Genomic DNA, 12,376 nt, shown 5'->3' with positions numbered 1-12,376 from the left:
TTCAAAGTTCTCTGAAACCAAACATAGAGCTTGTGTGCTTTCCAACTATGTGATTGGTTCTAACCGTCTCTGATACCATGGACAAGCTAGAGCAGGTGATGGGTTCATGCTGGACTGTGACATGCTCTCTTTCTTAAATATGATTTTCCTTTTTTTAACTAGATCTTTAAAATGTTTTTTTAAAACTAGGTTTTCACAAGTTATTCATGCTTATAGCATTTGAAAAAGAAACCAACCAGTACAGAAGGGAATAAGGTGAAAAGTAAAAAAAAAACCCTCATCTTCATTTATTTTTCCAGATGTCTTTTTTATCTCTATCAGCCTATATATAGTCTAGTCTTTTTTTTCTCATAAATGGGAATATACTATATTATGTGTTCTGAATGAATTTTTTCCTTTTTTAAAAAATAGATTTATTTGGGGGACTTCTGAGTTATGGTAGCTTGAACACATAATTTTTCTGTAGTCCAAAAACTCCATTAAAACTACAGAAAGGGATTTATTTTTAAGACCAAAATTCATAAGGGTGGAGCAAATAGGAGAGGAAGCAAAAGTTCTTAAAAATTTTGGAAGCAGAAAGGCAAGTGGATGAGTGGCAATGGATATAGTAGACCCAGGAAAGCTGAATCCCAAACTGGCCATGGAGAAAGCAGAGAACCACCTGCTCTGATTCAGGATGCTCAAAGGCTCAGCAGTGGATAGCCGTAAGTATGTGTATCCGGGTAGTAAGAAGAGAGCAGATGTGAGTAGCAGGGTTTCTGGACTGTGGATGCAAGGCACAGGTGAAGGCACAAACTCTGTACTGAAAATGGGGGTAATTAATGACCATATGCATACTGAAGACTTTTACCCACTTGGCACACCAAGTTCAGCAGTCAAGCCTTCACCCTCCAGGTAGAGGTTGGAAGAGTACACCCAAGAGAATCTGACCTGTGCACGCAGAAAGACATAAAGATACAGACCCTGTATCACCTAGATCAGTCTACAGTGAAGGTCAAAGTCAGTGCTCCCAGCCTCAAGCTTAAGGCTTCCAATCAACCCTTCTCCCCTTCTTCTAAACATGAGCAGACAACCAGCTATGTGAATGAGGGCAGCATCTAACACAGGCAAGTCTGAAATAAACAGAAAAGCAACTTGTACAGGTAGAAGATACCTAACATTAATATTCTCAGGGAAAATATTTCTTCCATGAAAGAAAAACAGGATGCTATAAAAAAGTAATGTTTGTAAAGGATTACTAGGGAGGATGAAAGAAAAGTAATGTTTGGAAACAGAAAGAACCCCTGGATGTTGGAAAGATATCAGAAGTAAAAAATTCAAAAGAGGGGTTGGATAAGAAAGTTTCCAGCAAGTAGAGCAAAAGGAAAGAGTTGAAAATAGGGAAGCAAACAGACGAAAAAAAGAGGATGAATCCTGAAGGTCCAAAAATATAACAGTAGAAGTCCCAGAAAGAAAAAGAGATCAGAGAACATGAGGAGAGAATATTTTTCAGAACTGATGGACATGAATTTTGAGATTAAAGGGTGGTAATGATTGCCTAGTTGATGGATAAAAAATACCTTCAATGTACAATTAGGAATAAGGGAGATTCTGTAAGCTCCCAGAGAGAAAAAACAGGCCATGCCCAAGGGATGAGCAACTTCTCAGCAGCAGCACTGAAAGCTAGAAGATAATAGACAATGCTTTAAAAAATGTGACAGACATTTCCAATCTAGATGTCTATAGCAAGCCAAATAAGAAGATGGAAAAAAGATACTTTCAGGCAGGCAAATCTAAAAAAAAAACAAACTTTAAGTCCTCCTTCTGAGGAAGCTCCTAGAGGATACATTCCATATAGACAAGTGAATAAGCCAAGTAAGAGGAAAGCATCGAATACAAAAACCAGAAGATCTGTCGCTGTGGAGAAGGGAAGGGAATCTCCTGGAGAGTGTTGAAGGGGGATCCCAGGATGACAATTATGTATCACATATAGACGGCAATCAGTGCACGTTGGAGCACCATGACTCAGGAGACTGGTTGAGTACTGTCATTGCCAAGCCTTTTGCCATTGTACCAGTCTTTTTTAAAAATTATGGTAAGAAACATATAAAATCTAACATCCTAACCACTTTTAATTGTGCTGTTCAGTAGTGCCAAGTATATTCACATTGTTGTGAAACAGATCTCCAGAACTCTTTCATCTTGCAAAACTGAAAGTCTGTATCCATTAAATGATGAACTCCCCATTCCCCCTCCTCTTCACTTGGTAACCACAATTCAATTCTACTTTCTGTTTCTATGAATTTGACTACGTTGGATACCTCACATAAGTGGATTCAGACAGTATTTGTCTTTTGGTGACTGACTTCTTTCATTTAGCATAAAGTCCTCAGGTTCATCCATTTTGGAACATGTGACAGATTTTCTTTCATCTTAAGGCTGGATAATATTCCATTGTATGTTTATATCACATTTTGTTAATACATTCATCCACAAATGGAAATTTAGGTTGCTTCCACCTCTTGGCTATTGTGAATACTCTTGCTATAAATATGGGTGTGCAAATATCAATTTGAGTTCCCGCTTTCAGTTATTTTGAATCTATTTGGAGTGGAATTGCTGGATCATATGGTAGTCCTATTTTTAATTTTGTGTGAAACCACCATACTGTTTTCCATAGTGGTTGCACCATTTCCAATTCACAAACAGTGCAGTGTTCTAATTTTTCCATATCTTTGCCAATATTTATTTTCTGTTTTTTTTTTAAATAGCAGCCATGCTAATGAGTGTAAAGTGATATCACATTGTGGTTTTGATTTGCATTCCTTTGCTGATTAGTGATGTTGAGCATTGTGACTGTTAGCCATTTGTATATCATCTTTGGAAAATGTGTATTCAAGTTCTTTGGCCATTTTTAAATTGGGTTATTTGATTTTTTTCCCTGAGTTGTAGAAGTTCTAGATATTAATCCATTATCAGATATATGATTTGCAAATATTTTCTCCCATTCTGTAGGTTGCCTTTTTACTCTGTTGATTGTGTCTTTGATGTATAAAACTTTTAAAACTTTTAAAAATTTGATGTAGTCCCATTTGTCTAATTTTGCTTCTGTTACCTGTGCTTTTGGTGTTATATTCAAGAAATCACTGCCAAATACAATGTTATGAAGCTTTCCCCAATATTTTCTTCTGGCAAATTTATTGTTTGGGGTCTTATGTTTAGTCTTTAATCCATTTTGAGTTAGTTTTTGTAGATAGAGATATTGGAAGATAAGGGTCCAACTTCATTTTTTTGCATGTAGATATACTGTTTTCACAGCACTATTTGTTAAAAAGACTATCCTTTCCCATTGAGTGGCCTTGGCACCTGTGTCAAAGATCATTTGACCATCTATGTGAGAGTTTATTCTGGGCTTTCTATTGTATTCCATTAGTCTATATATCTGTCTTTATGTCAGTATCATACTATTTTGATTACTGTAGATCTGTAATTGTTTTAAAATCAGGAAGTGTAAGTCCTGCAAATTTGTTCTTTTCCAAAGTTGTTTTGGTTATTTGCAGTCCCTTGAGGTTCCATATGAATTTTAGGATGTGTTTTTTCTATCTCTGCAAAAAATATCACTGGGATTTTGATAGGATGCATTGAATCTGTAGATCACTTTGGGTAGTGTGGATATTAGACTAGTCTTTTTAACTGTATGAAACTACTAGTGGATGAGGTTGATCAGAATGAGAGTATAAAGCAAACAAATAGAAGATAGGAGACCACTGAGAATTGATAGATTACCTGATGGGACTGACTAGTGGAACACTGTCCTAAAAGGCCATTGTATGGAGTAGAAGAATTAGTATAATAGGTATAAAGATTCTCAAGTTAATAAAAAAAATAAGGCAATTACTAAATTCTGGAAAAACAAAACAAGAAAAAACAAGAAAGGAAGCATTATCATAGCATACTACATATACTGTAGCATATACTGTAGTGCTTGGCTGTGATTTATTTGCATGGATATATAATGTAAATACTGAATATTTAGTTAATCAAAAGAGTATAATGTATTACAAAGCCATGAGAGACAAAGCCCAGTCTTAAGAGAGCTAGACCTCCACCTATCCATAATAGGAAGTCAATAATGAATCAAAAGACAGCAGTATTCTTTGTTTAGAGCTGTGCTATCCAACATGATAGTCACTAGCCACATGTGACTACTGAGCACTGGAAATGTGGCTGGTACAAACTGAGATATGCTGTTAGTGTGAACTACTCACTGAATTTTGAAGACTTAGTAAAAAAAATGTACAACCCCTCATTATTTTTATATTGATTACATGTTGAAATGATATATTTTGAATATATTAGATTAAATAAAAGATATTATTAAAGTTTGTATTACCTGTTTCTTTTAATTTTTAAAAATGTGGCTACTAGAAAATTTAAAATTAAATATGTGGCTTGAATTATACTTTTATATTTTGTATTTGCTAAAAAAAATCATTTAAATAAACAGAACTACATGTTTCCCAGAAACAACAGTTCTGGCATTTGTAAATGCCAGAAAACAGGACAGCTATTAATACAATAGTGAGATGTGGATTGTTTTCAGGGAAGGCACTGGAAAACTAGGGAAGGGTGAAATGGAAAATTATGGAATTTTTTAAGGCTTTTAATATCATTTAACTTTAAAAATAAATTCATATATGGGTATTAAATACAATTTAATTAAAATATGTTTACAGACAGGTTTCTGATCTTTTTAAGGATTTATATAATATTCCACAATATGAAGGTACCATAATTGCTGTAATTAGTCCCTCTTTTTGATGGATACTTAAGCTGTATCCAGATTTTTTTTTTTTGCTATTTCAAATATAGCTTTAATAAATATCTCTGATCGTAGACCTTTGCATTATTATATCTGTAAGATAAATATCCAGAAGTGGGCTTTCTGGGGCAAAGATATATGCATTTAAAGATTTGATAGAGCTATCAAATTTCTCTTCTGAGAAATTACACTAGTTTTTACTCCCACAAATCATACCTGCTTCTCCACACTTGAATCAATGTTGAATATTATCAGTTTTTTAGCTTCCTTCTTTTGTTATTATTAATGGGTGGTGAGAATCTTGTGTGTATTTGATTAGCTAGTGTCCTCTATATGTTCATGGCCTTTCTTGTTTTTCTTCCAGGTTGCTGTCTTATAAGAGTGGATAGATATACTGATTTATAAGAGTGGACAGATAATTTCTTGATCAATTCTGAGAGCTGCAGTATACATCAAAGACGTTTATCCTTCTAAAGGAAGGCCAGTCCAGAAGTGTCTGATGAAGGAGCAGGTGAGAAGAATGTCTATGTTGGCCACATTTTGTATTTGGCAAAAAAAGTCATTTACGTGAATAGGACCACACATGTGTCCCAGAAATAAAAATGACCAACCAGTCCTGCTAAAATCGCAGCTAATTATTAGGATGAATAAAAATTATTTTAAGGGAGAAAGTAATTTTATGGCAAGGAACAAACTGATTTTTAGTTTTTAGATCTGTGCTAGCCCTCTCCTGACCCTTGTTCGAACTTCATTCTGAGTTTCTATAATTTGTCTTCAACTCCAACCTTATAAAAGTACTGTCTAATCCAGCTTTACACACACATACACACACACACACACACACACACACATATTCCCATTTTTATAAAAAACTAAGAAATTGTTTTCCCTCTCCACACTATTTTTTCCCTTTACTCCCTGGCAGACAATTTTCAGAAGCAGTAGCTGCTTTGAAGACAGGGTGTGGGCAGCTGAAAATATGCACAGTCTATTGAGGATGCATGCAGGTGTTAATAGTTGTTATTATTATTCTGCTGGGGGAAAGAGTCCTTTCTGAGAAAGCAGCAGCTGGGGATAACTTACCTGCATTTCTTCTCTTCTCCCCAAGCAAGTAGCAAAATAGCTCCATAAAGATAAAGAGGAAAAACATGTGATAGGATGGAGGGGTATGTGATGAATATTTGTAAGGTCAACACAGAAAGGTAATAGCTAAGAATCTAAAAATAAGTCTCTCTCCATTGTTTATAGAAACACAGGACCAGAAAGCCCCGTATAATGCCACAGAGTACATGTCTTTATCACTATGGAGGCTTCCCCTCCACCACCCCAGACAGGGGGTTAGGCATCCTCCTGCTCTTAAATGTGTCTGGGGGAGGGAAGGCTCCATGACCATCTTCAGAAAACCATTCAATAGTTTTTATAAGTATATACGTAATGGCCAGGCGCGGTGGCTCACGCCTGTAATCCTAGCACTCTGGGAGGCCGAGGCCGGTGGATCCTTTGAGCTCAGGAGTTCGAGACCAGCCTGAGCAAGAGCGAGACCCCGTCTCTACTAAAAATAGAAAGAAATTATCTGGCCAACTACAATATATATATAGAAAAAATTAGCCGGGCATGGTGGCGCATGCCTGTAGTCCCAGCTACTCGGGAGGCTGAGGCAGAAGGATTGCTTAAGCCCAGGAGTTTGAGGTTGCTGTGAGCTAGGCTGATGCCACGGCACTCACTCTAGCCCGGGCAACAAAGCGAGACTCTGTCTCAAAAAAAAAAAAAAAAGTAAGTATATACGTAAGCAACTGTATATAATCATTTCTATTAAATGAGCAAGTTTTTGTAAAAAAAAAAAAAAAAAGAAAACCATTGGAGTGTCAAACCCTCCTGCAAGTCAGAAGGTTCTTGCCTAACTTAGCTGAGATTATTTCCTCTTCTATGCTATTATGAATATGGAGAGAGACTCGATCACTATCCATAGCCTAATAATCTTCCATAGGCTTTCTGTATCACTTCTATCTTCATTCTTCAAATGAAAAGAATATTCCTCTGTGATGCATTTCCCCCCCACACATCATTGAATAATTTCAAAGCTCCTTTCTGACACCAAAATTATTCTCCTTTAGTGTTGAAATTTGTGATAGAACATTCAATTATTCTAATCTAACTGGTGGTAGAAATTGAAAGTGATGGTGTTTTGTTGTTGCTGAAAGACTTCATTTTTTTTTTTGTCTCTTGCGTCCAACCTCTAACGTCTAGCTCCAGTAACTACAACCTGCTTGCAGGGCTTACAATATAAATTCAACAACATTTATGACTGCTGGCATTGTGCCAGAAGCTTTCTTCTTAAGGAACCCTCCAAGATAGTATAATCCATTGTTACAATAGCATTTTGTGAAGGTTAGCCAATCCAGCCACCAGAAACGTTGATGTGAAGTCAGACAGGGCTCATCCAGACATGTGAAGGAACCTCTAGCTCTAACCTCTGAAGACAACACTTGAGATTGAAGGAGCATGTTCCATGGAATTTGAGCTCAATATAATTTACTACATACTTAACGCTCACATAATTAGGTGTAATACATTATTAATGATTTGCAGTAGGAATGATATGAACTCCTGTTCCTCCTGGCCTAAGGCACTGGTGAATCAAGTTCTTACCAAAGATGGTTATGAGAATTGCTTTCCTTTCCTGCTGGTTCAGATCTCACCTCTCGCATTGTTGTGTTTATGCTGCCCCATTCTTGGCCCAGCTATTAATAGTCATTGTGGGGTGGCTGAGTTCTTGAATGAATTATGCCCTTCTCATCGTGTTTTTGAGCTCTTTCAAAGGGTTCTCTAGAATTTTGCTAACTGCATTGCTAAGGAGCCTTAGTGTCCCATCAAAGGAGTCTGCAATAAGCCAATTGTCACTTGTCACTTAGAAATGGCTTCTCCTCTTGTTATTTACACTCTTCTTCTGCTCTGCTCTTTTCCTCCAGCAGCCTGACACTGTTTTGTCCATTCCTTGGCTGGAAAAATGCTTCCTGATTTTTTTTTTCCTTTTTCCTAAGAATGAGTGTTGTCCCCCGTATTTACAGAACATGCTCAATAGAGAAAATTTGGAAAACACCAAAAAGCACAAGGGAAAAACTACTCATAATTCAACTACCCAGAAGTCACCATTATTATTATTTTTATATCTGTATCTCCATCTGTCTATCTATCTATCTATCTACCTAATCTTCCTGGGCATTTAAATTTATATTACAAAAGAGCTATCATACTGTACTTCCAAATAATTTGGCAATATGTTATATTTATCTTTCCATATTTTCATGTCAAGAATATAGTCTACGCAGGAGTTTGAGGTTGTAGTGAGAGCTATGATTGCACTACTGCACTCTAGCCCTGATGACAGAGTGAGAACTTGTCTCAAAAAAAAAAAAAGGAATATATTCTACAACATTATTTTTTATTAGCTTAGTAGGTTTTATTAGCTGAATTTTATACATGTAGATTATTTTCATTTTTTCTGTCGTATGTAATATTGCAATGAATTACAAAGATATCTTTGCACTCACTTGACATTTTCTTCAGAATAAATTCCTAGAAGTGAAATTTAGGGTCAAAGGGCATGCACATTTTAAGACTTTGGATAAATATTGCCACATTGCCCTTCATGAAGGTGGTACCAGATTGCTTTCCCACCAGCAGTGTATGAAAGTGTCCATTTCTCAGTATTGTGGCCAACATCGGGCACTTAACTTTTAAAAATCTTTGTCAATTTGATAGGTATAATAAAATCGTATCTCAATGTTTAATATGCTATTTCTTTCCTTATGAATCTAAATATATTTATGTGCGTTTCATGGTCAGATATACTTTTTGGTGATTTGCTTCCTTAAGTTTTTGGTGCTTTGTCTATGTTGTTCATCTTTTTCTCAATTTCTTTGTATTAGTACAGAAACTCCACTAACTCACTGGCAACATAGCAGAGTGGTTATCAGCCAGGACCCACACTGCCTGGGCCCAAACCCCACTCTTCCTCTTACTAGCTATATGACCCTGGTTAAGTTACTTAGCCTTTCTATGCCTCAGTTTTCTCATCTATAAAATGAGGAATCATGCCTACCTCAGAGGGTTGTTGTGAAGATTAAATAAGCTAACATATGCAAAGCATTTTAAACAGTGTATATGCATAACTGCTAACTAAGTGAGTTATTATATATACTTAAGATACCCTCTATATAGTAAGGATATTGACTCTGTCATCTATGTTGCAAAAACTTTCCCCTGTTTTTCTTTATTTTGTGTATGGCTTTTTGACCTATAAAACAAAATTCATCAATTTTTTTTCTTTATAGTTTCTGCTATGGTGTAATATATGTAAAGTCTTTCTTATTTTAGTATTATGTAAATACCCTATTTTCATTCAGGGTTTTGTTTGCTTTTTCATTTTAAAATATTTGACTATTCATTCATCCCTGCAAGGTCTGAGAGTCTCCCTCTGTCGCCCAGGGCGAGAGTGCAGTGGCGTCGTCATAGCTCACTGCAACCTCAACCTCCTGGGCTCAAGCAATCCTCCTGCCTCAACCTCCCCAGTAGCTGGAACTACAGGCATGCACCACCACATCCAGCTAATTTTTTCTATTTTTAGTAGATATGGGGTCCCACTCTTGCTCAGGCTGGTCTCGAATTCCTGACCTCAAGAGATCCTCCAGCCTCGGCCTCCCAGAGTGCTAGGATTACAGGTGTGAGCCATGGTGCCCAGCCTAAAAAAGAAATTTGACTATTCAGTTGACATGTAATTAATTTTGGTAAATAGATTGAATTTAAGACATCAACATTAAAATTCTATACTATTTTTTAAAAGAAGTCCCAGTCCTATTCACTGAATAATCCTCATCTTCCTATTTATTTAAAATGCCACCTTTACTATATGGCTAGTATTTATGCACATTTGTCAGTTTCTGGACTTTCTCTTCCATTTCACTGAGCTCACTATATCTCCTATACCAGCACCACTGGAATAATTTGAAATAATTTTTTCAAATTTCAGAAAACATTTTTAAAATTCTAATTGGAACTGCATTAAATGTACAAACTATTACGGAATGAATTGACATTTTATGAGGCTGACTTTTCTCATTCAATAAGTTAATTTATGTCTATTTCTCAGATGTTTTACATATTTCAGTAAAATTTGGGTTTTTTTTTTCCTGCCAACGTTGATCTTCTTTTAAAAATTGTGGTACAAAACATAAAAAATTTTGATTTTTACAAAATATGCAGGTCCTATATATTTCTTTTTAGATTAATTCCTATGTATTTTATGTTTTGTTGTGCTTTGGTAATAGAATATTTTTCCATTATATGTAAAATTTGCTGTTATTAAAATTTACATTATAATGAAAGAAAGCCTTTTATATATTTTCTAACTGTCTTACTAAATTGTCCTATTTGTAATAATAAATGTTACTTGATATGAGTTTTACTAGTAATCATATCATTCAAATATTTCTTGGCTTCTTTTGTGACATTTATACTTTTTTTTCTTGTCTCATCACTTCTCAAACATCTAGAATGTTAAGTACTTGCAGTGGTTCTGAACATTCTTGTCTCACTTCGTTTTTTACTGGGAATATTGGCTGTTGATTGGAGGCAACTATTCCATGTTTGGTGTTATAATTAAGAGCAGATTTGTCACTGAACAAAATCACGAAGACTTTGTCACTTCCTGCGTAAAATCATTCCTCATCCCTTGTGCATGTAATCGATCAAGGGTGGAGCTGTTTACTGTTTTGTGTCCAGTCTGACTTAATCTGTATGATCTAATTCTCCTGAATCCTGTGAAGTAGATATTGTTATCCCTATTTTCAGAGGAAGAAACCAAAATTCAGGAGAATATATAAATAGCTTAATCCCTAGTAGGACAGCCACCACATGACAGCAGTGACATTTGAGCTAATTTTACTTGATTTTTTCCCCTGATGTTTTATAAACTGAAAGAAATAGTGGGAATTGCAAATTTCATTACTCTCTGGAATCCAAAAGGAATATGAAGAAATATAGCTTTAATTTAGTAGCTCTCAAATGTTAATGTTCGTAAGAATCACCTGGAATGCCTTTAAAAATACAGATTGGCCAGGAGTGGTAGCTCACACCTGTAATCCCAGCACTTTGGGAGGCCGAGGCAGGAGGATCATTTAAGGCCAGGAGTTGGAGACTAACCTGGGCAACATAACGAGATCCCATCTCTACAAAAAAATAAAATAAAAATACAGATTCTTGAGCGCTACTTTCAGAAATTCCAATTCACAGGTGTTGGGGAGGGGCCTGGAGAGCTGTAGTTTTGAAAGAAGCAGTCCGTAAATCTCCCTTTAAGAGAAGATTCCCTTTAAGAACAACAGTTTACTGTGTAACTAGGGCTATTACTCCAGTCAACCATAACTCATGACTATTTGGGATGTAGAAATTCTGCCCAGAGCTAATATAACAAGGCATTCCTCTTAGTTGTTCTAAGGTATTATTCTTACACAGTATAATCCTTCTAGATTAATCACCAGGCCTATTCAGTTTGTTTAAATTGAGGAAGAAGAAAGTCTGCATGAGTTGGAAAAGCAAATCTTTTCTTGAATAAGATTTTGCTGACAGCATCTGTGATGCTGAGTGAATAAATTTTTAAATGTTTTGCAGGACTCTGCATTTTATGCAAAAGTAATTAAGGAGTTTCTCCAAGTTTTTGTTCTGTGTCTATTACTGCTTCAACTAAGTCCTTATCTGGAATCCTTTCTTTTCCACATGGTGTAAGTGAATGAATTTGGGTGCTTTTAAGAGAAATTAAGTATTTTTTATTATCAGATTATATTATGCAGTGTATAAATCACTACATCTTCAGTTTAATCAGGAAGAAATGCTTTGCGTTTAAATCTAGGACACATTTGTGATAGTGACATTAAGCAGACATGGACTGAGTACATGTGAAAATGACTGACCACTTGATTTTAATTAATTACTTGGTCTTACCTGTGCTATTTTGTACTATGATTTTCCTAGTTAAAGAACTGACCTTTACATACATGTTAAGTCAGGTTTACCTTCCCTATACATATCCCACATTTTCAAACATTAAATAAAAGTACTCACAATTTCTAAGATTATGGGTGGGTATAGATTTTATTATAGTTTTTATAAAGTAGCCCCAAGGAGATGCTGACAGCAAAAGTTTTTCACCCTGGTGGGGCCTCATGGAAGGATATTTTCATGTACTTCAAAGGACATCTTAAAATATTAAAAGAATCTCCAAATACAGTGTATCTTAATTCATATAAGCTGGAAAACAGCCTGCAAAGGAGGCTATGAAATCAACCCCTGGCATAGTGCCCAGTTGTAGAGGGGCTGGAACAACTGAGACTGAGCTCTTTAGGAGATCCCTGAATACTGATGAGTTGACTCGGATGCTATCACAGATAGGTGCCTAGATGGTGCAATTTCAGTTTTCCAAATTGCTATCAGATCTAGTTCCTTGATGCCTAAAGTTTACCCTTAGAGATAACCTTCCCTCATGACACTGCCCTCTTTTCACAATTCCCTGGGGAGATGGTT

At 35.9% G+C, this 12,376-nt stretch overlaps 1 long non-coding RNA gene across 1 annotated transcript in view; it reads left to right on the top strand.

The window, feature by feature from the left end:
- The window catches only part of LOC123646909, a 43,785-nt gene extending 38,379 nt beyond the window's left edge, over nucleotides 1-5,406 (top strand). Inside the window, exon 3 of the long non-coding RNA XR_006738095.1 lies at nucleotides 5,166-5,406. This is a non-coding gene — a long non-coding RNA (uncharacterized LOC123646909). The remainder of the gene's footprint in view (nucleotides 1-5,165) is intronic.
- Nucleotides 5,407-12,376: the final 6,970 nt, after the last annotated feature.

Source organism: Lemur catta, chromosome 11 (assembly GCF_020740605.2).
Source record: "Lemur catta isolate mLemCat1 chromosome 11, mLemCat1.pri, whole genome shotgun sequence".
NCBI lineage: Eukaryota > Metazoa > Chordata > Mammalia > Primates > Lemuridae > Lemur > Lemur catta.
The sequence above is the reverse complement of the archived record's forward strand: the minus strand, read 5'-3'. Positions and strand labels throughout refer to the sequence as shown.